The following is a 27,051-nucleotide window of genomic DNA, read 5'->3' on the forward strand; positions in this document are numbered from 1 at the left end:
CCAGCACCCTCTATGTGCCGCTTTCTCACTCTTCACAGCAAAACCAACCGAGACCCCAAAAGCGGGGCTCAGCCAGCTGTGGCCCGGCAGCCAGGTCTTGCAGCCCTGGGGGCGGGGAGCCCGGGAGGTCCAGGGCTGCAGGGGGGAGGCTCGCCCTGAGAGCACAGGCAGCCCTTCCCCCCGCCTCCCCCTCAGTAAAGGAAGGCAGGGAAAAACGTGTTTTTATAAATAGCTCCAGCCCCAGCTGATTTGTAAATTCAGTGGGTTTTTTTTGTGTCAATGACATCACCCTCCTCCCCATGGCAACCCCCGACGATATCAAAATTGCCAAGCAACGTTGGAGCAGCTCGGAGCCCCAAACGAGCAGGTCGCTGCCTGAGGATTTAATGGAGAAATCCCAAAGTGAGCCGGGGTGCTCGGTGGAGGAGGCACAGGCGGCTGGGGAGGAAACCGGTGCCCGCCTGCCGGGAGCCCTGGGCCAGCCGGGGCTCCGTGGCCGCACTCCCTTTGACAGCCTGCTGCTGCCGGCTGCAGGGGGCAGGGCATCGCTCCCAGCCTGAGGTGCTGGGAGCCAGGAGCAGCTATCCAGGTGACTAAGCCGGCCCACGGGCACTGAGTCACCCACTGGCCTGGAGATTTCTTCCTTCCCTTTTGCATCTGATTATTTTGGGAGCTGGCAACTTGGAGCTGCACCTGGGTCCCGCCCCTTCCAGCTCTCCCCTCCCTACCTGGGGCTCCACGGAAGATGGGACCTGCCACAAGCCTGCCGCCACCCCCTAAGGATATGGAAGATGCTGTGGGGGCCCGAGGTGCCCGGGAGAGACGTCAGTCAGCAAAGTGCAATAGCAGATAAGGTGATGAGGCGGCCTATCCTCTGGAGGTGTCGGGAGAGAAGGGGAGTCTGGTCCAGCCGACCGGAGTCCTCCTGCCCGGCTTTGAACACACCTCCTATGAGATATTTCTATAAATGAGTGGCTCCTAGGGTCAGAGTGGCACTTGGAGATCAAGGCTGGATTGGCTTAGGCTGGCCTGGGGAAGGTAGGTGGCTCTGCTGGGTGTGGCTCCACGTGTGTGTGTGTGTGTGTGTGTGTGTGTGTGTGAGAGAGAGAGAGAGAGAGAGAGAGAGCGCGCGAGAGAGAGGAGCAAATGTGTGAGAGCAGACCACGGGGGGCCAGTGAGAGTTGGGGGCGGGGGATCCAGCATCCATTCACCCTGACCGATACTGGGCCTGCCCAAGATGGGTGCTGTTGAAAAGGATGCCAGGCACCCGGCCTGAGCAGGTGAGGCACAGTTCCAGCTCAGATGGGCCCAGGACCCACTGAGTCCACGGGACAGAGACACACAGGATGCCAGGGTAGGGAGTGGGCCAAGGTTGGAAACCAACCCCCCAGAGTGCCGGACAGCACTTGGGCTGCCCCGTCTTCTGGCAGCCCTGGGCACTCAGCTTCCTACAGGAATTCATCCCTCTCCAGTGTGTCTCCCACCGAGCTCGTTTGGGGACATCCCTGGGGAAGATGTTGCCCAGGGCTCTGGTCCCCCATACTCAGGACCCAGAGGGCCAGCCCCTCGGGCCCTCGACCCCACACGGCACGCTCCGGTGTGTGTCAGGCCGTGGGGCGTGGGCCCCCCGCTTCCCCCACACAGCTGGCAGCCTCACAAGCACACCGGTGAGTAAGCCACCGGGAGGGAGGAGGTTGTGTGCCCACAGAGGCAGGACGACACCAACCAGGAGCCTTCGGGAGAAGCAGCTGAGTGAGAAAAGCACTGAGGTTTTCTTTTTCTTTTCCTGAAGGGAGTGCCGCTTCCTGAGCTAGAGACAAGTGGAGGCCTGCAGTGGGGAGCTCGGGGCCCAGCTGCCAAGGACAGCTCAGGTAAGGTCCCTGCGGCTCCCGGGCAGGGTGGGGGTACCGAGGTGTTCAGGTTGCCCACCATCTGGAACAGGAGCGGCAGTTGTGGGTTTCTGGGCTCAGGAGCCCCACGCCCACACCCCACCCCATCTGCCCCCCTTCCAAGATGGATTTGGAAGCAACCCTGTCCAAGCTGGCCTCTGGCTCCCCAGCCAGAGAGAGAAATGCTTGTTTCCGCTGCTCCTGCCTTCACCTCCCCTTCCTGCTGGGTGGTGCACGCACTGCCATCAGGACGCCCCTCCGGGAGGCCCCACCACCTCTGGGACACTCCCCTCATGTGTTCATCCCACAAATATTTATGGAGCATCCACTGGGGCCTGGGATCCAAGTCACACCCTCATGCTGAGCTTGACTTGGCACAGATTCTGACTCTGAAACTTGGCATCAGCCCAGTTCAGGGGACTGCTGGGCTGAGAGCAGGCCCCAGGGTTAATGACCTAGTCAGAACTTTAGGGACACCAGGCCCATTGAGCTCCAGTTTATAAAGCACTAGGGACCCCCTACATCCCGCCCCCACCCCACCCCGCAAGAAGCAAGGCTCATATGGTGTAGTTTGCTTTTTCCCTGATATCACACACCAAGGTCGGAGGGTCCTGCTTCGGGTCTCTCCTTAAGTGATTTTGGTGGGAACCAGGTTTCTGAAGTCGAGGATGAGCTCTGGACTGCATGGTCCCCAGGCCTGGTGGGCCTGGGACTCAGCCTCACAGAAGCTCACCTAGCCAAGAATAAGGCCTCTGGGCTAAGCAAGGGGTCCTCTTTGCAGCTCAGGAGTGACAAACCTGGGAGCCCTGGTGACCAGGGTGCCTTGTGAAGAGGAGTTGGCCCCAGGAGCAGGCCTGGGAGCCCCTGATTTGGGTGGAAAGCTCCGTGCACCCTGCAGTGGCTACAAGGGAGGAAGATGGGGGCTGCATGGACCTTTCAGTCCTCCAAGGACAGACATTCTTGGTGAGCTGAGCAATCTGGAACATGCCAGGCACAGGGAGAGGTGCAGTCAGGTCAGCAGCCTCCAGCCAGGGCAAACCCACTCTGCACAGAATCCCCCAAAATGACCAGGAATGCTCCTATCCTGGAGGAGCTCAAGGGACCAGAGTCAGGATGAACACAAGTGTCTCCCACTCATTTAATCCCCATACCTGGTTCCAGGGCAAGGAAAAAGGGAGTCTTTACTAGCTGTGGCATTACCATCTGAGGGGTATTCCCACTGCCTGGGAAAAGGCCACTCCACGCCTGGCAGTGCCCTATGTATGCAGAGCTGAGCAGCATCTGGTGTCTGGCTAGGGGCAGAGAGGCAGCAGCTGGGGAGCACCAGATAAACAGCAGGCCAGCAGGGTGGTAGCTGGCTGGGCTGGGTGGGAGGCCCGGACAGGGAGGAGGCACAGACCCTGAGAGACCACACTGCTCACCCAAATGGCCCCAGAGGTCCTCTGTGCACTCTGTCCTGGGTTCAGAAGGCCAGAAGGACTTGGGGGAAGCTGACCTGTGGCCGGAAGCAGAGTCCTTCCTGCTGGATGCCCCCCACACCTGAGTGGGAAGGAGACTCAGCTGGTGCGAAGCTTGCTAGCAAACCTCATAACGGGCCCTCTGCAGCCTGTCCCTAAAAGAACTAGCCGACAGGTTGGACTAGATCATGGAAAATGGAAGCTTCGGAATCCGGAAGAGCTCTGACTTCCTCAAGGCGGGCTGGCCCTCCTGTCTGGGATTAACAGGCCCACTGGTCCTGGAAGCTGCCCTTTCCAAGCTCAGTCCGAGGGCCCATGAGGAGCTAAGGTGAGAGGTGTGAGGGGTGGGATAAAGGAGGGGACTTGTCTTTTCTGGGTGAGGTGTGGGCTGTAGGTGGCACTGGAGGATGGCCACTGGCCCCTTGTGCTGGCTCACTGGCTCGCAGGCAGTGAGGAGAGATGGCCTGACTGCAGGGAGCCAACTCTGGTGGCAGGACAGGGTGAGGGATGGGAGTGCTGAAGAGTGAGCAGGACAGAACCCTTGCCCTGGGGAGCTTACAGCCCTTCAACAGACAGGGGAGAGGAAAGCTGAACAGGATGGATTTTCATACCCTGGGGGTAGTTAGCACAGGAAGGGGTGGGGCAGGGGACAGGTTCCCTTACAGCTCCATGACAACATACCCACCCCAACAAAGGGACACTCACGCTGGCCAGCATTTTCTATAAAACCTCATCACGACTCACCACGCAGGGCAGAGACTTTACAGAGGGACAATGATGGCTTTTTGTACACCCATGGGCTCTCTGTGGTGACCTTTCACCCTTGAAGTGCTTGGTCAGCGATGCTGACACCTTTCTGCATGGCTCTGGTTTTCCCAAGTTCACCAAGACTTGGGGGGCCTCAGGCCTCTGGCTAATGGGCAGGGGGGAGGGAGGCAAGGCTGTGTTCTCTTGCACACTCAGGCTGCCCAGGACTGGGGACGGGGAGGGGCTCCACGTGCTCAGAGAAGCCTGACCAGGAAGCTCAGGTCTGCTGGTTCCCAATTCTGGTCTCTGAATCCCATGCAGCAGGAGCCCAGCCCGCTCACCCACCGCAGGGCAAATAGCAAGGAACCAGTCACCTTGCTCAAGGCCCCCACTGCCTGCTCGCCACCCCGCCCCTGAGTGCTGCTGCTGTGGCAGGGTTAAAACCTTAAAACCGGGAGGACTAGTTCTCTGGTTCAGTCCTGGCCTGGCGCCTCCAACCTCCATTTCCTTTCGGCTTCGAATGAGGTTCCCTAGGGAGTTGTGCAAGAAGACCCAGAGGGTGCAGAGAGACAGGGACCAGCTGTGCATGCAGAGCACAATCCCAGGCCAGTGGGCAGGAGTGCAGAGGAGGGAAGGGCTGCCCCAGATAGGAGCTGGCCACCCTGGATGGATCGCTGTAGAGCATCAAGCCAAAGGGAAGCCCCAAAACTGTGTAACGTAGCCCTTATCATTTCACAGAGTGAAACAGAACCCAGAGAAGGAAAGCGGGGTCCTGAGATCACAGAACTGACTGGCAGCAGAGTCAGTTTCGGGCCTGGGGGTCCCAGCCTTTCCATTAGGAGCATTGGTAAAGGCGCCCCCAAGCAGGGCCAGATGAGAGCTGCCAGGTAACTCAATGGTTGGGAGAGGCAGCCAGCCTGACACAGTAGGAGGCCGGACAGGTTCCCTTGCTCCTCTGTGCATCCTGCCCTAACAGGGTTGGGCCCTGCCCTTCCCCAGCCCCTACTTCTTACTTGACCTGGAGCCCCAGCTCAGCCCGTGCTCTTTTGCCAGCTCCCCACAAGGAGACAGGCTTGACCCCCTCCTTGGACCAAGCCACTCTCTGATAAACAGATTCAGCTAATTTGTAAATAGATAGACTCAGCTCTACTTGTCCCAGGAAGCATTTTCTATTTTGAACATAAGCCTGTTAATGTCTGAAGCCAAAGGACAGGGTAATGGTGATAGCATCTAGGAAGAAAAGAGATTCTGGAGCTGACTCTGTGACCGGGAGGCACACAAGGAGATCCTCTGCCTCAGGTGGTCTTTTCCCCAGTTATATGCCATGACCCTGGGCAGGAATTTAAGCGTCCACCATCAAAGGTCAGATTCCAGGAGCAGGCGGCCTGTCATCTGTCATTTGTCTCCCTGACACCAGGCTCAAGCTGGCTTTTATATCCCATGATAGTGGGTTTTTCTGGGAGATGGCATGTCAGGGATCAGGAAAGGTGGAGATCTCAGACCCAGGGACATGAATGCAAGGCCAGGAGTTAACAAGCATGCAGGCCTCCTATAGAGGAGAGGTTGGTCAGACAGGAGGTGGAGCTGTCTCTTAGCAAGAACCGCTGGGAGGAGAGACGAGTAGGGCAGTGCACACCAGGACCCTTCATGTCAGTGTTCACATAAAGGTCCCACAGGCCCTCCCAGGGCGGTTGAGGTGTGGTCCGGAGACTAAAGAATGAAACACCCTGAGAACAGATGATGGTAGCTGTCTGCCCACACCCCATCCTAGCACCCTCTAAGCATAGCCCAGCCCAGCCAAGTGGCAAGTCATGTTCTCACACTGACCCAAGGCGGATGCAGAAGGTGGAGTGCCCCAAGCTTTATAGCAAGATGGTTAATGCTCCCAAGAGGCCACATGGGCCAGAGTCTGTGACCTTCGTGCATTTAGAGCTAAGGTGTCCCCCAGAAGGTTGTAGATGTGGCTTAGGCAGCCAACATCATGCTTCCTCACTCTTTCCTTCCCTGGATCTGGCCGGAGTTCATACCTACTTGGAGCACAAGCCTTCTGCTGCTCCAACTCACTTGTCCTTCCTGAAAGTCAGGCCCTTGGCTCCAGGACATGGGTGCCCATCAGAACCCTGCCCTGACCTTAGACTGGGGGCAGCTCCTGGAGGTTCCTGGGAGAAAGGAAATGACAATGAAGGGTTTCCATTCAGGAAGCTTCCAGCTGTTAGTTCTGCCAGCAAAAATGCCAGCTAGAGAACTAAACTGCCAACAACAGACATTTGGATGGAACTTTGGAGCCCATTAAGAGCAGGGGCTGCAAAGTGATCATAGTGAGAAGATATTAAAGGAATTCATCATGTCTCTAAAATGAGTGTCCTTAGCACAGAGGTGGCTCTTTCTGGTGCCACCCGCTCCAGGGTAGCTCATGCCCCCATGTACCCAGGAAGGGTGCTGCAGTCTACCCTGACCCTGCTCCAGCCCCTTGAGGTGGGTGGACAGTGGCCCCTGCATCTGGGTGATTCGTCCAGGTCACCAGGTCCCTTTGGGACTTTCAGGAAGCTCAGCCTCAGTGTCAACTTTCATTTAGAGAAGATGGGCCTATGTATTCTAGTTGGCAAAGGAAGCCCAGTACAGATGCATGCTTGAGGAAAGGCAGGGTGTGGTCATTTCCTTCAGCTGAGGTGCAGAGTGGCAGTGACCAGGCAGGGGAGTCCTATGGACTTTCCCCAAACCTAACTGGGCCCCGGTGGTGCTGCCAGATGGGGCTGGGGTTCTCTCTCTGGGATTTGGAGTGATTTAGTATCTAGGTCTCCTGGAAGAACCCTGGGATTCTGCCCTGGTGGTGCACTAAACTGGGCTCCATTGCTCCCAGTGGCAGCTTGTGCATACATGATGTGTGGGAGGGGTGTTTTCTCCTTGGACCCTTCAGCAGCTGTGAGGGCCAAGAGCCAAGAACTCTCACCCTGTTTGGGGATGCTGGTCCTTTGAGGCCCCTGTACCCCAATGCTCTAGACCTCATTATTCTACCATCTTCCCGAGGAAGAAGGGTATATGTATGCATGCTCAGTTGCTCAGCTATGTCAGACTCTTTGCTCCCCTATGGACTGTAGGCCTCCAGAGTTCTCTGTCCATGGCATTTCCCAGGCAAGAATACTGGAGTGGGTGGCCATTTCCTACTTCAGGGGGTCTTCCGGACCTAGGGATCAAACCCATGTCTCCTGTGTCTCCTGCATTGCAAGCATATTCTTTACCCACTGAGCCATCAGGGAATCCCCCTAAGAAGGGAACCCTCTCCCCCCTTATACACATCAAGAAACTAATGCTGAGACAAGCTGGAAGTCTAGAAAGGCAGAAGGGCTCCGATCCTGTCGGAACTCATGGTCTCTGTGGCTAGATTCAACCTCCCTCCTGCCTGAAGACCCCAAGGGTTTGGCAACCTCAGCTTTCTCAATTCATTCTCCCAAACCCTCAGAGGTTGCCTCCCAGGTCCATCAGGAGAGAGATGGATAGTTTTATCAGGGTGAGGGGCACTGATCCAGACCACCCCAAGAGCAGGAAGGGACAGGCGCAGGCAGCCTACAAGAGAAGGGGAGGAAGAGATCTTCTCCAAAGAATGCCTCCTCTCCTCAGACTAGGGGCTCAGGGTGAATGGGCTGCTACTCCTCCTAGAGGCCGGCCCCAAGGGGTTTCTCCAGCCAGGTAGCAAGCAGGTGCAAGGCCCCACCTCCCCATGTGGCCTGAGGGTACCTGGCACATTCTGGGTCTGTGAAGGACAGATGGCTTGATGCAGGGATTTCAAGCAGAGTGCTGGCTCATGACTCAGTAAGAGATGGCAGAAACTGAGGCCCTCTCTGCCCCTCGTACCCAGGGCCATGTGGGGTTCCTCATCCCCTCACCAGAAATGGAGGAGAGATTACCCCACACACTTCTCTGTGTCACATGACTTGCCCTTCCTGGGTGGTAGTCAGGGCCAGCACCAAGAGGCAAATTACCAGTGCCTCTCCAACCGACTGCTGCCATGGACCTGACCCCGCATGGTCAATCATATCTGACAGTCTGCAACCAGAGAACTCTGAGCAGTACTGAGTTATAAGAATGGACTGGGGACAGATACTCTTGGGTTGAAATTCTGGCTCCACCACTCAGTAACTACAAGACCCTGAGCCGGCTGCTTAACCAGTCTGGGCCTCATCTGTTTCCTCATCCATAAAATGAGAATAACAACAGTACAGTCCTTCTGTCTCAGGGTTGTTGTGAAGACTTGAGTGATGATATGTGTAAATAGCTTAGCATGGGGCCTGGCCCATCAGAAGCATTCAATAATCGGTAGGCATTATTATTAGAGAAGGGCAGTCACCCAGAGAAAGGACCCTGAGGAAGCTTTTCGAGTCACGGAGCAGAAAGGTGCCCGGGAAAGATAATGTGTTTGTGTTTCCAAACCACAAGTTGATCTGTATCTCTCCTCCTTGGCCCTAACCCGGGTTCTCAGCTCAGATGTTTCAACAGGCCCTGACAGCCACAGGCTGAGAGCCAGGGAGTGCCTGCCCTGCCCATGTGCCCTCCCTGACACCCTCCCAGACCAGGCTGGTTGACCAGTGCCCCAGAGCTGGTAGGGCTCTGAGAACCACAGCCCATGGGGAAATGCCAGCTTTCAGTGCCCTAGTCCAGCACTCCTGCCCAATCTGTGGAATGGCAGTACATGGACAACTCCCTCGACCAGAAGGCCTATGCCAGCTGCCAAGGCTCTTCAAAGGAGGGTGTGCCTGGGCCCTCTCCCTGTGCTTGAGGTGGCAACCTGACAATAGGCCAGAAGGAGGCTTGTAGATGCTGGAGAAGAAGCTGTCCCTAGACTGTCCCCGCCACTTCCGGCACTGTTATTCTGCCTCCTCCTCCTGGGCAGGACTGAGTTGGGAGTGGATGAGAGGAAGATGGGGAAGTGGAGAGAGTTGCACACAGAAGTTACTCACTCAGGATCCATTCTGTACCTCCCAGCCATCCAGATAAGCAGAGGGTCATCCAACCCACCGCAGAAGACCCATCTGTACCCCACCTGGAAGCGCAGAAATGTGGAGCTATGATGGGCCCAAGAGGCCCCCTAGTCTAGTCTGGTATTCACTATGGGAACCTTTACTCTAGCACATCTGACAGATTTTATCTGCTTCTTGAATACCTCCAGAGATGGGGGATTCATTACTTTCTCAGTCAGTCTTACTTAAGTAGGAGTCCTGTCTCTCTTAAGGCCCCAAAGATCTCAAAGATGAGAGGCCCCCCAAGTTTCCCTAGACTTTCTCCCTATGGGGTAAGGATGGGACTTGGCTTGTAGCCTTTCTGGGATACCCAAGCCTGGATCCAACCAAATTAAATACCAGTTCATTTCTGATAATACTATAATGTTCACACTTTAGTGTAGCTTAACAGTTCAAAAGTCCTGCTTAGAACTGTGGTTTTGGTATATAAGGTATTTTAATTAAAAGAAAATAATTCGTGTGTGTCAATTAAAAAAATAATTTAGGGTGTTGATTCTAGGTTCAATGGTGTAATGCATTTCATTCTAGCTTTGGTTCCTGCTTCATTTCAAATCCTCAACAACCATTTTCCCCTCTCCCTCCTTCTCCCACCCAGCACAACCAGCTTCCCATAGCCAGCCTGTCCACCTGGCATCACCATGCCTTCCCCAGGGAGGCTAAGGACGGACATGCAGCCAGACAGGGTGCAGGCCTGTTTGGAGTGATGAATTCCCACTGGCCATCTCAGCTGTGTTTGGTGGGAGCCTACAGTAAACTGTGCATAGCAACTGAGCCTAAAATGCAGATTCTTTATTCATAAATTGCACGATGTCTGAAGAATCAGTGAGCAAAACTGTACATGGCAACAGTGACCTCAATGATAAATTTTGAGGTGCTCAAAGTGATGAAAATCCCTGCATTGTCCCCAGTGCCTGCCACTGCTTTGGGGGGCAGCCATCTGGGGTCCAGATATACTGAATTTCTAAGCTAGAATCCCCTGGATATTCAGTTGGACACAGCCCTCTCTCTGGACCCAAGGACAGCAGGAGTCTTCTCACTTCCTTGTTTAGGGAAGAGACAGATGGCCCCTGCCCTTCTCCCACACATATAAACACAGGACAAACCATCCTCCAATCCAGGGGCAGGGCAAAGGGCAGCCCAGAGTGAGCCACTTGGGATAGCCATCCTAACCCCCCGCCAGGGCACTGCTGGGGACAACTAGGAGATACTGGCTCTAGAACCATATCTTCTCCTCTGTTTGGCGGGGGTGGGGCTGGGGGTGGGGTGGGGATCCAGGGCTCCCGGAAGCTTTCTTTCCACAGAGGTTCCCTACAATCCTGAGACCAGAGGGTTCTCAAAACTGAGCAAGATCTGACAAAGGCATTGGGATCTCTATAATTTCCGCTTTCCTGCCCACACAAGGGGGCTACCCCAAGGCAGTCGTGGGACCATGTCCCGATGGGACAGGACAGGCCAAGGTGGCAGGTTTCAGGGCGCTCCACGGTGTGCGGGTGGGGGGTGGGTACACGCCGCCTGGGCGTGCGTCTTCAATGCAAATCAGGGAGTTAATTACAGAGAGGCGTTCAGTGGACAGTCCAGGTCGGTCCTCTACGCGGCAGCCCAGGGTCCGAAGGGAAATGTATAGGTCACGGTAGGCAGCGGCCGGGACCAGTACAGGAAGGCAAAGGGCTGGCCGCCGCTGGAGCCGAGCGGCCAGGGAAAATGCGTTGAGCAGAAGGGCGCTCCTCGGGAGAAGAGGCCCCCTGGCCGCTGCCCCTGCACGCCTCGGCGACTTCTCCCGGGCTCTGCGTTCGCCGCGTCCTACCTGAGGCCACACCCCGAAATCAAACTCCGGGCAGGTGAAGCCGGCGCGGCACAAACATGTAAGCCCGGCCTCTCCTCGTCGTTCCCGGCGCCTCCCGGCGGAGGGTGGGCCGGACTGCCGCGGCCTTTCGGAGAGCTCTGGGGGCTTCCCGCTCGGCAGGTGGGTGTCCTGACCGCCAAGGGGCTGTGAGCCCCGCCGGGGCGGGGACCGGCCTCCCCGCGCGCGAGGCTTCGGGTCCCCGGGTTTTCCTTCCCCGAAGTGCGGGGCCGCCGGCGCGGGCAGAGGGGACTCGGCTGCGCCGGGAGCCGACCTCCCTCCGCTTGTGCGCCCGGCGCTCGCGCCCAGGCTGGCGGGGGCGGGCTTCGTCCAGAGAGCGCCTCGCTAGTGCTGGCGAGGCGGGGCCGGCGGCCGCGCTGGGTCGGAGCTAGGCGGCCAGAGGGAGCGCTGAGCCTACCGCCCCCCGTCCCCGTGCGCTCCGCGGGGAGCCCGCCGCCTGCCCTCGCACCTGAGAAGGTGGCTCAGTCGGAGGCCGGGCAGAGGGGGATGGGGGGCGGTTCCGAAGCCTTTGAATTCCGGCCAGTCGCAAAATCTGCGGGGATACTTACTACCTCGGTCACAATGAATTTCTGATCTGTTTACACCCAGGCCTCGGAGGACTGGCCCTGGAAGGTGTCAGGCCTTCCCCTTCCTCGGTGCCTGAAAGCTCTGCCCTCTAAAGAGTGAGGAGTTGGGAGAAAGAAGAGGCCGGGAAGGCGGCCCAGAGGTGAGTGAGCCCCGGAAGGGTGTCCAGGGGACTTCTCGGGATCTGCGGGAGGCAGAAGCTGGGACAGTGGGCAGGCAGGTGGCCCTCCTGTGCTGGCTCGTTTTCGGTACTGTTAGGCAGTGGTCCCTCCCAGTCCTTAGTGGGCGTGCATTGTTACTTCAACCGCCTGCACCCGCAGCAGGCACAGGGCTTCAAATGGCCCGCCCTTGTTCCTGGCCCAGGTCTGATGCCTGTCTGGGGAGAGGCAATGTCACCAAGGCCAGTGCACTGAATTCTTGTTTGGGAAAGAGGTTCCCAAACAGGAGGAGTGAAGCAGGCCCAGCCTTTGGGCTGAGTAGGTCAGGAAAGAGCCCCAGCCAGAGGTGCTTGTCCGCATATCCCAGCCTGCCAGATCACTCCCCAGCTCTCCAACCTGCTAAAATCTCTCCAACTTCACCCACACCCAGTGAGTGGATTCCAATTGGGAGGGAGATGCCGCTGAGGACACCAAGGGCCAAGACATGAAGATTTCCAGTGTGTAGGCTGCATTTTCTCTACCTTGCCTCATTCTGGTGTGTGTGGTTTTTTTTTTTTTAAGATATATTTATTTATTTGTTGACTTTGTTGCTGCACTCAGGCTTTTTCTACTTACAGAAAGCAGGGACTACCCTTCATCGTGGTGTGTGGGTTTCTCACTGCGGTGGCTTCTCTTGTCCAAGCACAGGCTCAAGGGGGTGTGGGCTTAAGTAGTTATGGCTTGAGGGCTCTAGAATATGGGTTTAGTAGTTGTGACACATGGGCTTAGTTTCTCTGTGACATGCGGGGTCTTCCCAGATCAGGGATTGAACCTGTGTCTCCTGCATTGCAAGGTGGATTCCCAGCCACTGGACCACCAGGGAAGCCCATGGTGTGAGTTCTGCTGTGAGCTCTTCCCAGTCATATGTAGGACTGCAGTGGCGGGCACAGCATTTGGAACTCAGAAAGAGCTGGGTTCAAAGTCTGACTTGCCTTTGATTCCTTAGGCAAGTTACTTTGTTTCTCTCCTAACTTTAATGTAGTTATCTATAACATGGGGGTGATCATGTCTTCCTCACAAGGCAGCTGGTGAAGTGACAATAATAATTGATACAGGAGGACAGCCCCAGCAGGAGCCTACCTGCCTTGCCTCCAGTTTTGGAAAAGGTTAAGCCACCTGAGCCCTCTCTTGGAGAACTTGAAGAATGGTCTGGCTGTGTGGCAAGAGACTGTGGAGGATGTTAGAGCCAAGCAGTGGGAATAGAGTCAAGGCCGAGGGTCTGTGGAGGGTGGGTAGTGAGGCGCCCCTGGGCAGGGGCATTTCTGGAAGGGAATTGGCTTTGGAGGCAGAAACAACAGCATGCTCTGTGAAGCCTTGCAGGGCTTCACCTGTTCATAGGTGACTCTGGACATGCTGTTACCACCAGTGCAGACTGGGCCAGAGAGAGACTCTGGCTTGAGGCTTCTGGTCCTACCTCTGCCTAGAGGAGCTGTGTGATCTGGGGCAGGTCAGTTGGCTTTTCCGGGTGTATCAGGCATCGTGGAAGAGCTTGGGAGTTGGGCTTGAATCCTAGCTGCACACTCACCATCTCAGACAATGACTTCCCTCTAAGCCTCAGTTTCTCCACCTGTAGACTTAGCTCTTAAAATCTACCTTGTAAAATCGTCACTGTCATGATCACAGTGTCTGACACGTGCTGGGCATGTAATACACGTGTATGTGTAGATTCCCTTTCTCGGCTCTGCCTTCCTCTCCTTGGTCACCGGTCGTCCTAAAAAATATACTCAGTCAACAGGTTTGGCCCATCTCACTGCAGTTTTGTGAACTTGGAGTGAGGAAGGGAGCAACATAGAGATAAAGTTAAAACAATAACTGTAAAAACAGTCTTTTTGTGACTAGGGGACTCTGGAGGTTCTTTGGGCGAGGCATCACACTAGGCTTGTGATGACGATTTGGGCCTCTCTGTCTATGTGGAAGCTGATGAAAATCGAACAGCAAAGAGGGGCCAGGCCTGCAGCCCTGCCATGCTTCCCTCTGCCCTTGGAGACAATCCTGTGCCCAGGAAATCCCAGCACTGCCGACTGGGGAAGCGGTTGAGATTCTAAGTATGTGAACAGAGGTCAGATGGCTGCTCTGGCTTGAGCTGTGGCTGGACCGCAACACGGCACTTGCAGGCTGGAGCCGGGCCCAGGAGGCAGGCCTGAGTCAATATTGACCTTCCCTGGCTGACCAGCCTGACTCTTCGGCCTCTCATTTAGCTGGAGTGTTGACACAAGTGATTGAATGAGACTTATTATCATATTCTTTTCAACAGCAGCCCCATTATCTTTCCCTTGGGGATTCACTAAGACCTGTAGTGTGGGTAGGATGCCAGGGGTGGGGAACCCAGACATTCTGGCGCATTCTGTGCACAGGCCGTCTGTCCTGCACACTGGGCTTCTCTCTGGGCCACTCTGGTGGGGCAGAAGAACCTCAGAGTACTGCTTTGTATCCTGGGGATGCTCTGTCCACATTTCTGCACAGCGCCCTGGGCAGATCTTTCAGAGCCTGTGAGCAGGGGCAGTAAGGGGCACAGCCTGCGTCTAGGACTCACCTACACTGCAGGGGACAATTGGGCAGAAGAGCAAATGAAATTGTCTTCAGGCCCTTTGCCTGGTGCATTTCTAGGGACCAGAAAGGGTGCTGGGGTGCCACCTCTCTTGTCACATGCAGAGGGAAGTTTGAGGCCCAGACTCCTGGTAAGCTGAGGGGGGACAGAGCTCAGCCCTACACGAAGGACGACGAGCTCTGAGGGGACAGAGGGCAGGGGCCTTAGGAAGGGGGACATCCCCATCACTGAATGCATTGGCACAGGCCAGCAGAGTGTGGGCAAGCTCCTACAGAGAATGCCACCAAGGGATGGAAAATGAGGCAGGGGCTCAGGGGAAGCCAGACCCCAGCAAGTCCTACAGGCAGGCCGTGCAGGTCAGGGGACTAGCAACATCTATTTGGAAAAGCCAGCTAAACGCACAAGAGCAAGGATTCTGTTTTGTTCACCACGATCCCCAGAGCCTTGAGCAGAGCAGATGCCCAACAAATGAAATTTATTGAATAAATGAACGAATAATACAATTTTATAAAATTTTGAGAATAATCTTGCTGACGGATGAGAATACTCCAGTGAAAGACTGGCTTCTGTCCAGGGTATTCTCAACCAGGGGGCTGGTGAGGCACATTCCTTGTCATGGAAGGGTTGGGGGGGGTGACAGTTCCCACAGAGCATGATGAAGAGGCCGGGCAGCAGACCTCAGGGTGAAGGGCCCAGCTCTGGAGGTAACAAGGTCCCCCGTAGGCCCTTCTGTGGCTGGACGGAGGCAGCAGTGGGGCGCCTTTGTACATGCTCTAGGACTCAGGGCCTTACCTCTCCTCCAGGTCACAGAGCCTCTTGCGTGACTCTGAGAATGACACGGGTGGGGTGGTAGGAGGTGACAGCTGACTGCAGCTGCATTCACATCAGGGTCTGGGTCCAATTGACAGAGATCTTTCCCTTCTTGGCTGCTTCACTGGAGCAGATCAATCTCTGAGCAAGGGCTTCCTCATCTGCAGAATGGGTACAATAATAGGCCCATCTCACGGGCTTGTGGCGAGGATTCTGTGTGTGAAATGCTCAGCCCAGAGCCTGGTGCTTACACCAGGCACTCCCTGAGGGATGATTACTAAAAATACCCCAAACGGCCCCTCCAACTGGGACAGATGGTGTTTCTCGCCTCACTGTACCTAGAGAAGCTGGCAGAGGTGAATAAATCCATTCCCCTATCACCTCCAGAAATGCTGAGTCCTAGAATGGAAGAGGGGGTCAGGATCACAAGCAGAACTTAGGGACTGCACACCCCGGTCCACGCTGAGCCAGCACACAGCCCTGACAAAACCAGCCCCAGGCCTCCCTCACGGGGTCTAAGTGTGCACCCCACTCTCACTCCCTAGCCCTCGGAGGGAGTGGGGCCCCGGGGGCAGTTGCCATCTCTTTTCCCAGTCGTCTGTAGGTGGAGGGGAATCCCACCAGCCTCATCCTAACAGAGAGCTTACAACATCCCAAAGCTTATATAGCCAACTAAATCCTGTTCCCTACAAGTGGCTGCAAACTCCTTCAGGCTTGCTTTCTGGAAAGCACCTTCCCAGCCTGTAGTGTGCTCTTGTGAATCCCTTCAGTGGGAGTAGTATCCTTTCCTTGAAAAGAATTCAACATATGGGAACAACCAGAGCCCACTGGAAGCCAGGTCTGGGGGTGAGGCAGCCACATTGGACACCAGCTCTTCTGGTGAAAAGCAGAGACCAAGGGTTAAGAAAACAGTTGACACTGGCTCTAGACGGGCCCCAGAGTTACATCCCAAGAGGACTTCTGGCAGGAAGGCAGTCTTGGAGCACATCTGGAGCGGGCAGTTTCACTCCCCAGGGTCTGCCTCAAATGGCAGTGCTCACTGGGAAGCCTGTGCTCTGCTTTGTGGTTTAAGCGCAGACTCATGCCTTCGTGGCTCTGCCTTGGGTTGGTGGGTTGGTGGTGCTGGCACCCCAGGCCTGGCAGACGGATGTCTCCTCACTCAGAGGAAGAGCAGCTTGAGAGAGTGACCCACCCAGTGCAGCTGTCTGCCGTCCCTGTTATGGACCCCGGACCAGCTGAGCCACAGCCCCTAGTCCAGGGGCTCCACCATCCGACCGCCCCTCACACCCGTCACCATAGAACCCTAGTATCAGCCACAAAGCTCTGCCCACCCTCCTTGAGCCAGGCTTGCCAGTTGCCTGACTTTAGGCTGAGACCCTACTGAGGGGACGTGACCTGTGCTGGAGAAAATACTCTCCTGCTATTTCTGCAGTCTTTTCGCATGTGCCAGGCCCTGCATCACAGCTGCCAAGGCGAGCTCTTTAGAACACCCGCACCGCCACCATTGCAAAGCAAAACAAAAACAAATCCTGGTTCCAAAGTAAGGGTCAGCTTACAAGTCAGGACAGCACCCATCTCCCTTGGCCTCTGACTCACAGATCAGAACAGGAAAGAACCCAGCAATCTTGGTTGAGGAAGCGGGCCCTGGCCCACCCCCTTCTACACAGGCTGTGCAGGCCCCTTCCTGTTCACAGAGACCTCTGGGAAGGAGACTAACAACAGCCCGAGTCCTTCCGGGTGGGCATGGTGGATGGAGCAGGACTTGGGAATCAGATCTGGGTTCAAACCCCAACTCGGTCATTTCCTGGTTCTGGGACCCTGGGCAAGTTATTCAGCCTCCCTGAACCCCATCTGGATTTGCAGATGATAATAATAATGCCTGCCTCCCAGGGTTGTTGTGAGGATTCAATTAGTTGGTGCTTGGAAAGTGCCTAACACATAGTAGGTGTTCAAGAAAAGTTACTTCCCTTTCTCTCTGCAGTCTCCTGCTCCTCTGACATGAGAGTCCCACCCCTCAATGACCCGGGCCTGTGGCTCCCTGAACTCTCCCACCAACTCCACCCTCAGTGTTACTGGGTGTGGCAGCTCTTCCTCCAGAAGGCTCTGCCAGGAGCTGACCGGCTCCCCAAGTGCCAGGCTCGGCTTGCACTGGAGGGAGCAGCCGCCTCAGGAGGTGTGCCCAGAGCTTCCTTCTCAGACTGGTTGGGGCAGGGCTCTCCCCTCCTCTCCCTTCCCCTCCCCTTCCCTCCCCTCTCTGGCGATGGTCATTCTTCTCCCACCCAGTCATGGGCCAGCCTGCTGGCTGGATGGTGACTTCCTTGGCCATTCAGAAGAGGAATGTGCAAAGCATTCCTCGGGCTAGAAACGCATCCCAGCCTAAGGAAGACTCCTAACCCCTCCCTCCCCTGGTCTGGCGAGGTGTCAGACCAGAAGGGAGGGGCCGGGGCAGCGGAGTTCACCCTGAACCAGAGCGGGCGCCCTGCCTCTGCCCACTTTCTTCCGCCACTGAAGCCCACATAGTTTCTGTCAGGCTGGGCAGGAGACAAGGCCGGGACTGGCTCTCTGAGGGGACAGTACCCTTCTTCCTGCGTCCCCGTCCAGAGTATCTTCTTTAAGGAGAGCTCTTCCACTGGGGTGTGGACTCAAAGCGCTGGAGCTGCTGGGTGACAGTTTTAAACGTGGGCGTGGCCTGGTTTGATTTAACCTCAAGGCTGACTCAGCACCCGCCCTCCCTCAGCCCAGGGACTCCTGGGCTTGTCAGAAGGTGGGAAACTTCGTGGAAGATGGAGACCTAGGAATGGCAAGGGAGGGCCCCTGTCTGGGCATTCGTGTGTGTGTCTAGGACACAGAACTGGAGAGAGGCACTCAGGTGATGGATACCCAGTGACCTGGCCACATCAGAAACTTAAGTGGGTGCTTATCTCTTAGGAACTCAGTCCTTAGGGATCACTCTTCTTTATTTAAAAATATGTTGTTTTCTTTCGGAGAAGGCAATGGCACCCCACTCCAGTACTCTTGCCTGGAAAATCCCATGGACGGAGGAGCACGGTAGGCTGCGGTCCATGAGGTCGCTAAGAGTCGGACACGACTGAGCAACATCACTTTGACTTTTCACTTTCATGCATTGGAGAAGGAAATGGCAACCCATTCCAGTGTTCTTGCCTGGAGATTCCCAGAGATGGGGGCGCCTGGTGGGCTGCCATCTATGGGGTCGCACAGAGTTGGACATGACTGAAGCGACTTAAAAAGCAGCCCATTGTCTTTACGGAAAATTCAGAAGAGTACAAAGATGGAGTAGGAGGAAATCACCTGGGGCCCCAGCAGTCAAATGCAACGATAATGAATATTTTGCTACATTTCCCTTCAGACAGTCATTGTGTTCATACTGCATTTACAAATTAATCTTTGTAAAATCTTTACAAAAATCCTTGTGAAATCTTTAGAAAGAAATTACTATTGCTAACCTAGGCCTGCTTTGGACAAAGAAAACCTTGGAGGTTTAATTTGTCCTTGGGACCCATGGGTAGGGACAGGTTTGGGCCCCAGCAGGTCAGGGCCTCCAGGAGAGGCCCCCATAGTCACTCACAGCAGACCTAGGGCAGGGGATGGCCAGACTATAGGTTTCCCCCTCCAACCCCCTACCATCACTTTATTATTTTACCTTTCACATTTAGAGCCAGTTAGTTTGGGGATATGATACGAATTCGTTTTTCCGGATTCTTCTTTTTTCATATGAATATCTAATTGCTTCAGCTACATTTATGGAAAAGACCTTCAGTTCCCACCATATTGCACTGTCACCTCTGTCGTAAATTAAATGACCTTATGTGAGTGAGTCTATTTCTGGATGCTCTCTTCTGTTCCACTGGTCGACTCATCAATCTGTGTGCCAGTTCCACACTGCATTAATTATGGTAGCTTTATAATCAGTCTTGATATCTAGTAACGTAACTCTCTAACTTTGTTCTTGTTCAAGACTGTCTTGGCTATTCCTGATTCTTAATTTCTCTGTACATTTTAGAATCAGTTTGTCAATTTCTTTTTTTTTAATTGAAGGATAGTTGCTTTACAGAATTTTGTTGTTTTCTGTCAAACCTCAACCTGAATCAGCCATCAGATCAGATCAGATCAGATCAGTCACTCAGTCGTGTCCGACTCTTTGCGACCCCATGAATCGCAGCACGCCAGGCCTCCTTGTCCATCACCAACTCCCGGAGTTCACTCAGACTCACGTCCATTGAGTTACTGATGCCATCCAGCCATCTCATCCTCTGTCGTCCCCTTCTCCTCTTGCCCCCAATCCCTCCCAGCATCAGAGTCTTTTCCAATGAGTCAACTCTTCGCATGACGTGGCCAAAGTACTGGAGTTTCAGCTTTAGCATCATTCTTTCCAAAGAAATCCCAGGGCTGGTCTCCTTCAGAAAGGACTGGTTGGATCTCCTTGCAGTCCAAGGGACTCTCAAGAGTCTTCTCCAACACCACAGTTCAAAAGCATCAATTCTTTGGCACTCAGCCTTCTTCACAGTCCAACTCTCACATCCATACATGACCACAGGAAAAACCAGAGCCTTGACTAGACGAACCTTTGTTGGCAAAGTAATGTCTCTGCCTTTGAATATGCTATCTAGGTTGGTCATAACTTTCCTTCTAAGGAGTAAGCGTCTTTTAATTTCATGGCTGCAGTCACCATCTGTAGTGATTTTGGAGCCCAGAAAAATAAAGTCTGACACTGTTTCCCGATCCATTTCACATGAAGTGATGGGACCGGATGCCATGATCTTCATTTTCTGAATGTTGAGCTTTAAGCCAACTTTTTCACTCTCCACTTTCACTTTCATCAAGAGGCTTCTGAGTTCCTCTTCACTTTCTGCCATAAGGGTGGTGTCATCTGCATATCTGAGGTTATTGATATTTCTCCCGGCAATCTTGATTCCAGCTTGTGTTTCTTCCAGTCCAGCGTTTCTCATGATGTACTCTGCATATAAGTTAAATAAACAGGGTGACAATATACAGCCTTGACGTACTCCTTTTCCTATTTGGAACCAGTCTGTTGTTCCATGTCCAGTTCTAACTGTTGCTTCCTGACCTGCATACAGATTTCTCAAGAGGCAGGTCAGGTGGTCTGGTATTCCCATCTCTTTCAGAATTTTCCAGTTTACTGTGATCCACACAGTCAAAGGCTTTGGCATAGTCAATAAAGCAGAAACAGATGTTTTTCTGGAACTCTCTTGCTTTTTCCATGATCCAGTGGATATTGGCAATTTGATCTCTGGTTCCTCTTCCTTTTCTAAAACCAGCTTGAACATCAGGATGTTCACGGTTCACATATTGCTGAAGCCTGGCTTGGAGAATTTTGAGCATTACTTTACTAGTGTGTGAGATGAGTGCAATTGTGTGGTAGTTTGAGCATTCTTTGGCATTGCCTTTCTTTGGGATTGGAATGAAAACTGACCTTTTCCAGTCCTGTGGCCACTGCTGAGTTTTCCAAATTTGCTGGCATATTGAGTGCAGCACTTTCACAGTATCATCTTTCAGGATTTGAAAGAGCTCAACTGGAATTCCATCACCTCCACTAGCTTTGTTCGTAGTGATGCTTTCTAAGGCCCACTGGACTTCACATTCCAGGATGTCTGGCTCTAGGTCAGTGATCACACCATCGTGATTATCTGGGTCATGAAGATCTTTTTTGTACAGTTCTTCTGTGTATTCTTGCCATCTCTTCTTAATATCTTCTGCTTCTGTTAGGTCCATACCATTTCTGTCCTTTATCGAGCCCATCTTTGCATGAAATGTTTCTTTGGTATCTCTGATTTTCTTGAAGAAATCTCTAGTCTTTCCCATTCTGTTGTTTTCCTCTATTTCTTTTCATTGAACGCTGAAGAAGGCTTTCTTATCTCTTCTTGCTATTCTTTGAATCAGCCATAGGTATACATATATCCCCTCCCTTTGGACTTCCCTCCCATCTCCCTCCCCATCCCACCCCTCTACAGAGCCCCTGTTTGAGTTTGTTAGCCATACAGCAAATTCCCATCGGCTATCTATTTTACATGTGGTAATGTAAGTTTCCATGTTATTCTTTCCATACATCTCACCCCACCTCCCCTCTCCCCATGTCTATAAGTCTATTCTCTGTGTCTATTTCGGCATTGCTGCACTGTAAGTAAATTCTTCAGTACCACTTTTCTAGATTCCATATATATGCATTAGAATACAATATTTATCTTTCTGTTTCTGACTTACTTCACTGTTTAATAGGTTCTAGGTTCATCCACCCCATTTGAACTGACTCAAAGGTGTTCCTTATTATGGCTGAGTAATATTCCATTGTGTATACGTACCACAGCTTCTTTATCCATTCATCTGTCGATGGACACCTAGGTTGCTTCCATGTTCTAGCTATTGTAAATAGTGCTGCAGTGAACAATGGGATACGTGTGTCTTTTTCAATTTTGGTTTTCTCAGGGTATATGCCTAGGAGTGGGATTGCTGGGTCATATGGTGGTTTTATTCCTAGTTTTTTTAAGGAATCTCCATACCATCTTCCATAGTGGCTGTATCAATTTACATTCCTACCAACAGCGCAAGAACATTCCCTTTTCTCCACACCCTCTCCAGCATTTATTGTTTGTAGACTTTTTGATGATGGCCATTCTGACCAGTGGGGTGATATCTCATTGTCATTTTGATTTGCATTTCGCTAATAATGAGTGATGTTGAGCATCTTTTCATGTGTTTGTTAGCCATTTGTAGGTCTTCTTTGGAGAAATGTCTGTTTAGGCCTTTTCCCCACTTTTTGATTGGGTTGTTTGTTTTTCTGGTATTGAGTTGTATGAGCTGCTTGTGTATTTTGGAAATTAAACCTTTGTCAGATGTTTCATTTGCTATTATTTTCTCTCATTCTGAGAGTTGTCTTTTTACCTTGCTTATAGTTTCCTTTGCTGTGCAAAAGCTTTTAAGTTTAATCAGGTCCCACTTGTTTACTTTTGTTTTTATTTCCATTGCTCTAGGAGGTGGGTCATAGAGGATCTTGCTTTGATTTATGTCATTGAGTGTTCTGCCTATGTTTTCCTCTAAGGGTTTTATAGTTTCTGGTCTTACAGTTAGGTCTTTAATCCATTTTGAGTTTATCTTTGTGTATGGTGTTACTGCTACTGCTAAGTCACTTCAGTCGTGTCCGACTCTGTGTGACCCCATAGACGGCAGCCCACCAGGCTCCCCCACCCCTGGGATTCTCCAGGCAAGAACACTGGAGTGGGTTGCCATTTCCTTCTCCAGTGCATGAAAGTGAAAAGTGAAAGTGAAGTCGCTCAGTCGTGTCCGACTCTTCGCGACCCCATGGACTGCAGCCTACCGTGCTCCTCCGTCCATGGGATTTTCCAGGCAAGAGTGCTGGAGTGGGGTGCCATTGCCTTCTCCGATATGGTGTTAGGAAGTGTTCTAATTTCATTCTTTTATATGTAGCTGTCCAGTTTTCCCAGCACCATCTATTGAAGAGGCTGTGTTTGCCCCATTGCATATTCTTGCCTCGTTTGTCAAATATAAGGTACCCATAGGTGCATGGGTTTATTTCTGGGCTTTCTTTCTTTTTCCATTGGTTTATGTTTCTATTTTTGTGCCAGTACCATAGTGTCTTGAGGACTGTAGCTTTGTAGTATAATCTGAAGTCAGGAAGGTTGATTCCTCCAGCTCCATCGTTCTTTCTCAAGACTGCTTTGGTTTCCTAGTGTGTGGTGGATTCATTTCGATATTTGGCAAAACTAATACAATATTGTAAAGTTTAAAAATAAAATAAAATTAAAAAATTGAAAAAAAAAAAGACTGCTTTGGCTATTCGGGGTCTTCTGCGTTTCCATATGAACTGTGAAATTTTTTGTTCTAGTTCTGTGAAAAACACCGTTGTTAATTGGATAGGGATCGCATTGAATCTGTAGATTGCATTTGGTAGTATAGTCATTTTCACAATATTGATTCTTTCTACCCAGGAACATAGAATATCTCTCCATCTATTTATATCATCTTTGATTTCTTTCATTAGTGTCTTATAATTTTCTGTGTACAGTTCTTTTGTCTCCTTAAGTAAGTTTATTCCTAGATACTTAATTGTTTTTGTTGCAGTGGTGAATGGGATTGATTCCTTAATTTCTCTTTCTGATTTTTCATTGATAGAATATAGAACAGTTTGTCAATTTCTATCAACAGAATTATGCTGTGATTTTGATTGATATTGCAATAACTCTGTACGTTAATTTGGGAATAATTGATAATTTTATAATATTGAGTTTTCTAACCTATGAACATTCTTTATTATCTTTAATGTTTGATATTTTTCCATGTAGAGACCTTGCACCTCTTCAATTAGATTTATTCATAAAAATCTGATATTTTTAATGTAAAATGGGAAAGGATGTCTGAAGGGTTTTACCTAACAACACCTCTGACATCAAATGAGAAGTTTTTTTTTTCTTCCTAAAATCACTTCTCCAACTCTCTGGGATCAACTGGGTGTTCCATAATGCAGTTTGATTCTGACATTAACTCCTGAAATAGCACAGACCCCTCAGGCTCAGCCCTACAAACTGCCCCCTATTTTGGACTCCCGCTCCAAAGCCAGTACTTCTGACCAGCTGGCTATAAATTAAGTTTCCCACAGCCCTCTTCTCACATTTGATAATTTGCTGAGATGGCTGGTGGAAGTCAAGAAATCACGTTACTATAACTAGTTCACTAGAAAAGAGACAGGAACAGCCAAAGGGAAGAAGAGATTCTGGACTGGAGAGGGGAAGGGCATAGAGCTTCCATGCACATCAGCCTTTCAGCACCTGGGTTCTTCAGCCCTGAAACCTATCCCGGAGGGGTTGAATGGCAGTTTCATTAAGTAGGCACAATCGATTAAATCGTTGGCTATTGATGACTTTGGAGGGGGGTGCTGTGCTAGGTCTTCCTTGCCGCATGCACACTTTCCAGTTGTGGCTAGTTGCCCTGTAGCATGTGGGATCTTGTTTTCCCTCCCAGGGATCAAACCCTCATCCCCTACATTGGAAGGCAGATTCTTTACCACTGGACCTAATGAATAACTCAGTCTCCAGGCCCCTCTTCCCTTTGCAGAAGTAGGAGAGGGTGAGGCTGAAAGTTACAACAGTTTTATCACTCTGGGGATTCCAGGAGTTTTAAGAGCTCTGTACCAGGTATGGGGGTGGGGGGTAGGGTTGGGGGACAAAGCACAAAGGTCTATTTCCCATTGTACCATAGAATTTTTTTTTTTATTTCCTTTTCTATTTGTTTGTTGCAGGTATGCAAAAATACAATTGATTTTTTTTATACCAATCTTGAATTAGGGACTTTTAAAATTCACATTTAATCCCAAAAGATTATGTGTAGATTTTTCTCTGTGCAAAATCATGTTGTCTCAAGCAGTGTTGGCCTTACCATCATTTTGGATGAGTCCTGGAAGCCTCCCTTTAGGTGTGGATTTCCCACTCACTAAGTGACTGGCTCCGATTCCTAAATCTCTGCTTCCCCTCCCCTGAAGCCTGAGCTCAGTTCACTGCTTCTGTCAGCTCCTGACCTCCCACCCCAACTCCTGGGCCCTAGGACCCTGCACTGTCTTCCTTTCCTCAGGCCCTTCCTGATACCCGTGGGAAGAACTTTATTCTGGAGTAGTTGTTAGGGTGATTTCGGAGTCACACAGACCATTTACTAAAGATGCCATCTCTGCACATTCCTGCAGCAAATGCTGGGCCCTTGAGTGGGGCCAAGAAGTTAGGGTGTGGGGTGTTCTGGGTGGGGTTGGGGGGAGTATTGTTGTTAAGTCGTTGTCCGACTCTTTGTGACCCCATGGACTGCAGCACACCAGGCTTCCTGTCCTTCACTATCTCCCAGAGCTTGCTCAAACTCATGTCCATCAAGTCGGTGATACCCTCCAACCATCTCATCCTCTGTCGCCCCCTTCTCCTCCTGCCTTCAATCTTTCCCAGCATCAGGGCCTTTTCTAAAGAGTTGGCTCTTCCTATCAGGTGGCCAAAGTATTGGAGCTTCAGCTTCAGCATCAATCCTTCCAATAAATATTCAGTTAATTTCCTTTAGGATTGACTGATTTGATCTCCTTGCAGGAGGGAGTATTAGCCAGCTCTTTTTCAACTCTTGGCTGTTCCCTGCACCTCTAGAAGAGTTCACAGAGTAGGGAGGAGAGTGAAACTGTCAGCTGAGCTAATCCAGAGATGTCTGGACAGATCCAGAGGGTCTGAGACGCTCTGAGAACAGAATTGCAGAACTGAGATTCTTCTGTAGCCAAAGACCACCAGGAGGAGGTCAAGTTTTACCAAACCATGAAGAGTCTACATTGTGGAGAAGTAGCAAGGGCCCTAGTACCAGAAATCACGCATAACCCCTGCCAGGTGACTCCGAAGGATAGGGGTTGGGCATCACTTCCAGACTTGTATCTGCTCAAGTTCTGCTGTCTGCAGGGCCCTGAACTGAGAGGATGCTCAGAGAGGTAACAGAGCAAGAGAAAAAGCCCCTGTTTCATGGGAATCTGCTCACTTAACACTCCCTAAACCTGTGTTTTATCTTTTATTAACCCCACTTTAAAGATGAAGAGTGCTGAGGGTTACAGCATTTATGTAGCTTGCTCAGAATCTCCCCAAATTGGTGGCAGACTTCCTGCCTCTCTTCTATAACTCAAAGGTATATTTCATTCTAAAGTCCTTGGTTCTTGGAGCTTCTGCACATGTGGCTTTGCCTGGTGGGAATGTTTGATAGATTCCTGAATTTCAAGGTCCCCAAAGTGATGGCCATTCCAAGAGGTATGACCTGGATTCAGATTGATTCATTCTTGGTGAATGTGGAGAGGCTGTGGCTGTTTGAGCCCCCTTCCCTCCAAGTGGGCACCAGCTCCCTCCTAGATCTGTGACCTACTCCAGAACCTGTGAAAGTAACCAGGAAAATTCTGCTTCCAGAGCAGAAGCAAAAAAGAGAATGCCATGTTCTGATGCCATGACCATATTCAGTTCTGTGGATAGATGAATGATCCAAGCATTCAAGACACAAAACGTGTCTTGTTGAAAGTGACCTTTATAGCTGACACAAGAGCCTACTGAGTATCTTTTGCACACACACCCCCCACCCACATACACACACAAACCCATTGAGCTATTTTGAGTCACATCAGATATAAAAATATTTGAGTGTCTTCCATCACATGTGGTCCCAGCCTAGGGCTCCCTGAAGGCAAGGCCAGAGCAGCACTTGGAAGGGTCAGCGCTTTGCCTCTTGGGTCTCCAGTCTCTCTCACTCAGATCTGCATGCCCATGTCACTCAGAGCTGTTGATGGAGCTTAGTAGGGCTTTAGGTGGTGGTGGTTTAGTCGCTAAGTTGTGTCTGACTCTTGCGATCCCATGAACTGTAGCCTGCCAGGCTCCTCTGTCTATGGGATTCACCAGGTGAGAATACTGGAGTGGGTTGCCATTTCCTTCTCCAGAGCATCTTCCCAACCCAGGAATCGAACCCAGATTTCCTGCATTGCAGGCAGATTCTTTACTGACTGAGCTATGAGGGAAGCCCCTTAAGGCCTTAGGCAAACCCCCAACTGCAAAGTAAGGGATGGAGGTTTGACTGCAGGGGATGTTTTGTATAGTCAGAGTTCTGAGACCAGAGAGAAAGGAGCCCAGGTGGAGCTGGGCTGTCTTTTCCCCCTAAGATAGTGGCCCTCACCCTCCCCAGCAGTGCCCTTGGCTCAGGGCCTTTCCAGAATTAGGGCCAAGCACCTGGGGACCACGAGGGTCCTTTTAGCTTGGTCCCTGACTGGGCAGCGTGCCTGTGAATCAGCAGCTTGCCTTTCTGTGAAGGTGCATGTCACATTGACAGGTTTGTTTTAGAACCATCCTGGGACAAACCTGAGTTGACTGTGATATAAAAGAAAAAACAAACAAAAACCTTTAATGCACAGTTGGATTCAATTTGCTAAT

At 51.8% G+C, this 27,051-nt stretch overlaps 1 protein-coding gene across 4 annotated transcripts in view; it reads left to right on the plus strand.

Moving 5' to 3' along the window:
- Positions 1 to 321: 321 nt before the first annotated feature.
- PAK6 (p21 (RAC1) activated kinase 6) overlaps positions 322 to 27,051 on the plus strand; it is a 39,570-nt gene continuing 12,840 nt past the window's right edge. The window contains exons 1-3 of one of the 4 annotated variants that reach the window (XM_019968506.2): positions 322 to 1,038; positions 1,793 to 1,871; positions 11,558 to 11,675. The gene's annotated coding sequence lies outside the window, so the exon portion shown is untranslated. Of the gene's footprint in view, positions 1,039 to 1,149; positions 1,281 to 1,792; positions 1,872 to 10,662; positions 11,072 to 11,557; positions 11,676 to 27,051 lie in introns of those variants that run through there. The other 3 variants (XM_070797263.1, XM_070797264.1, XM_019968505.2) reach the window with 3 other exon arrangements.

This window comes from Bos indicus, chromosome 10 (genome assembly GCF_029378745.1).
Source record: "Bos indicus isolate NIAB-ARS_2022 breed Sahiwal x Tharparkar chromosome 10, NIAB-ARS_B.indTharparkar_mat_pri_1.0, whole genome shotgun sequence".
In the NCBI taxonomy this organism is placed as follows: domain Eukaryota; kingdom Metazoa; phylum Chordata; class Mammalia; order Artiodactyla; family Bovidae; genus Bos; species Bos indicus.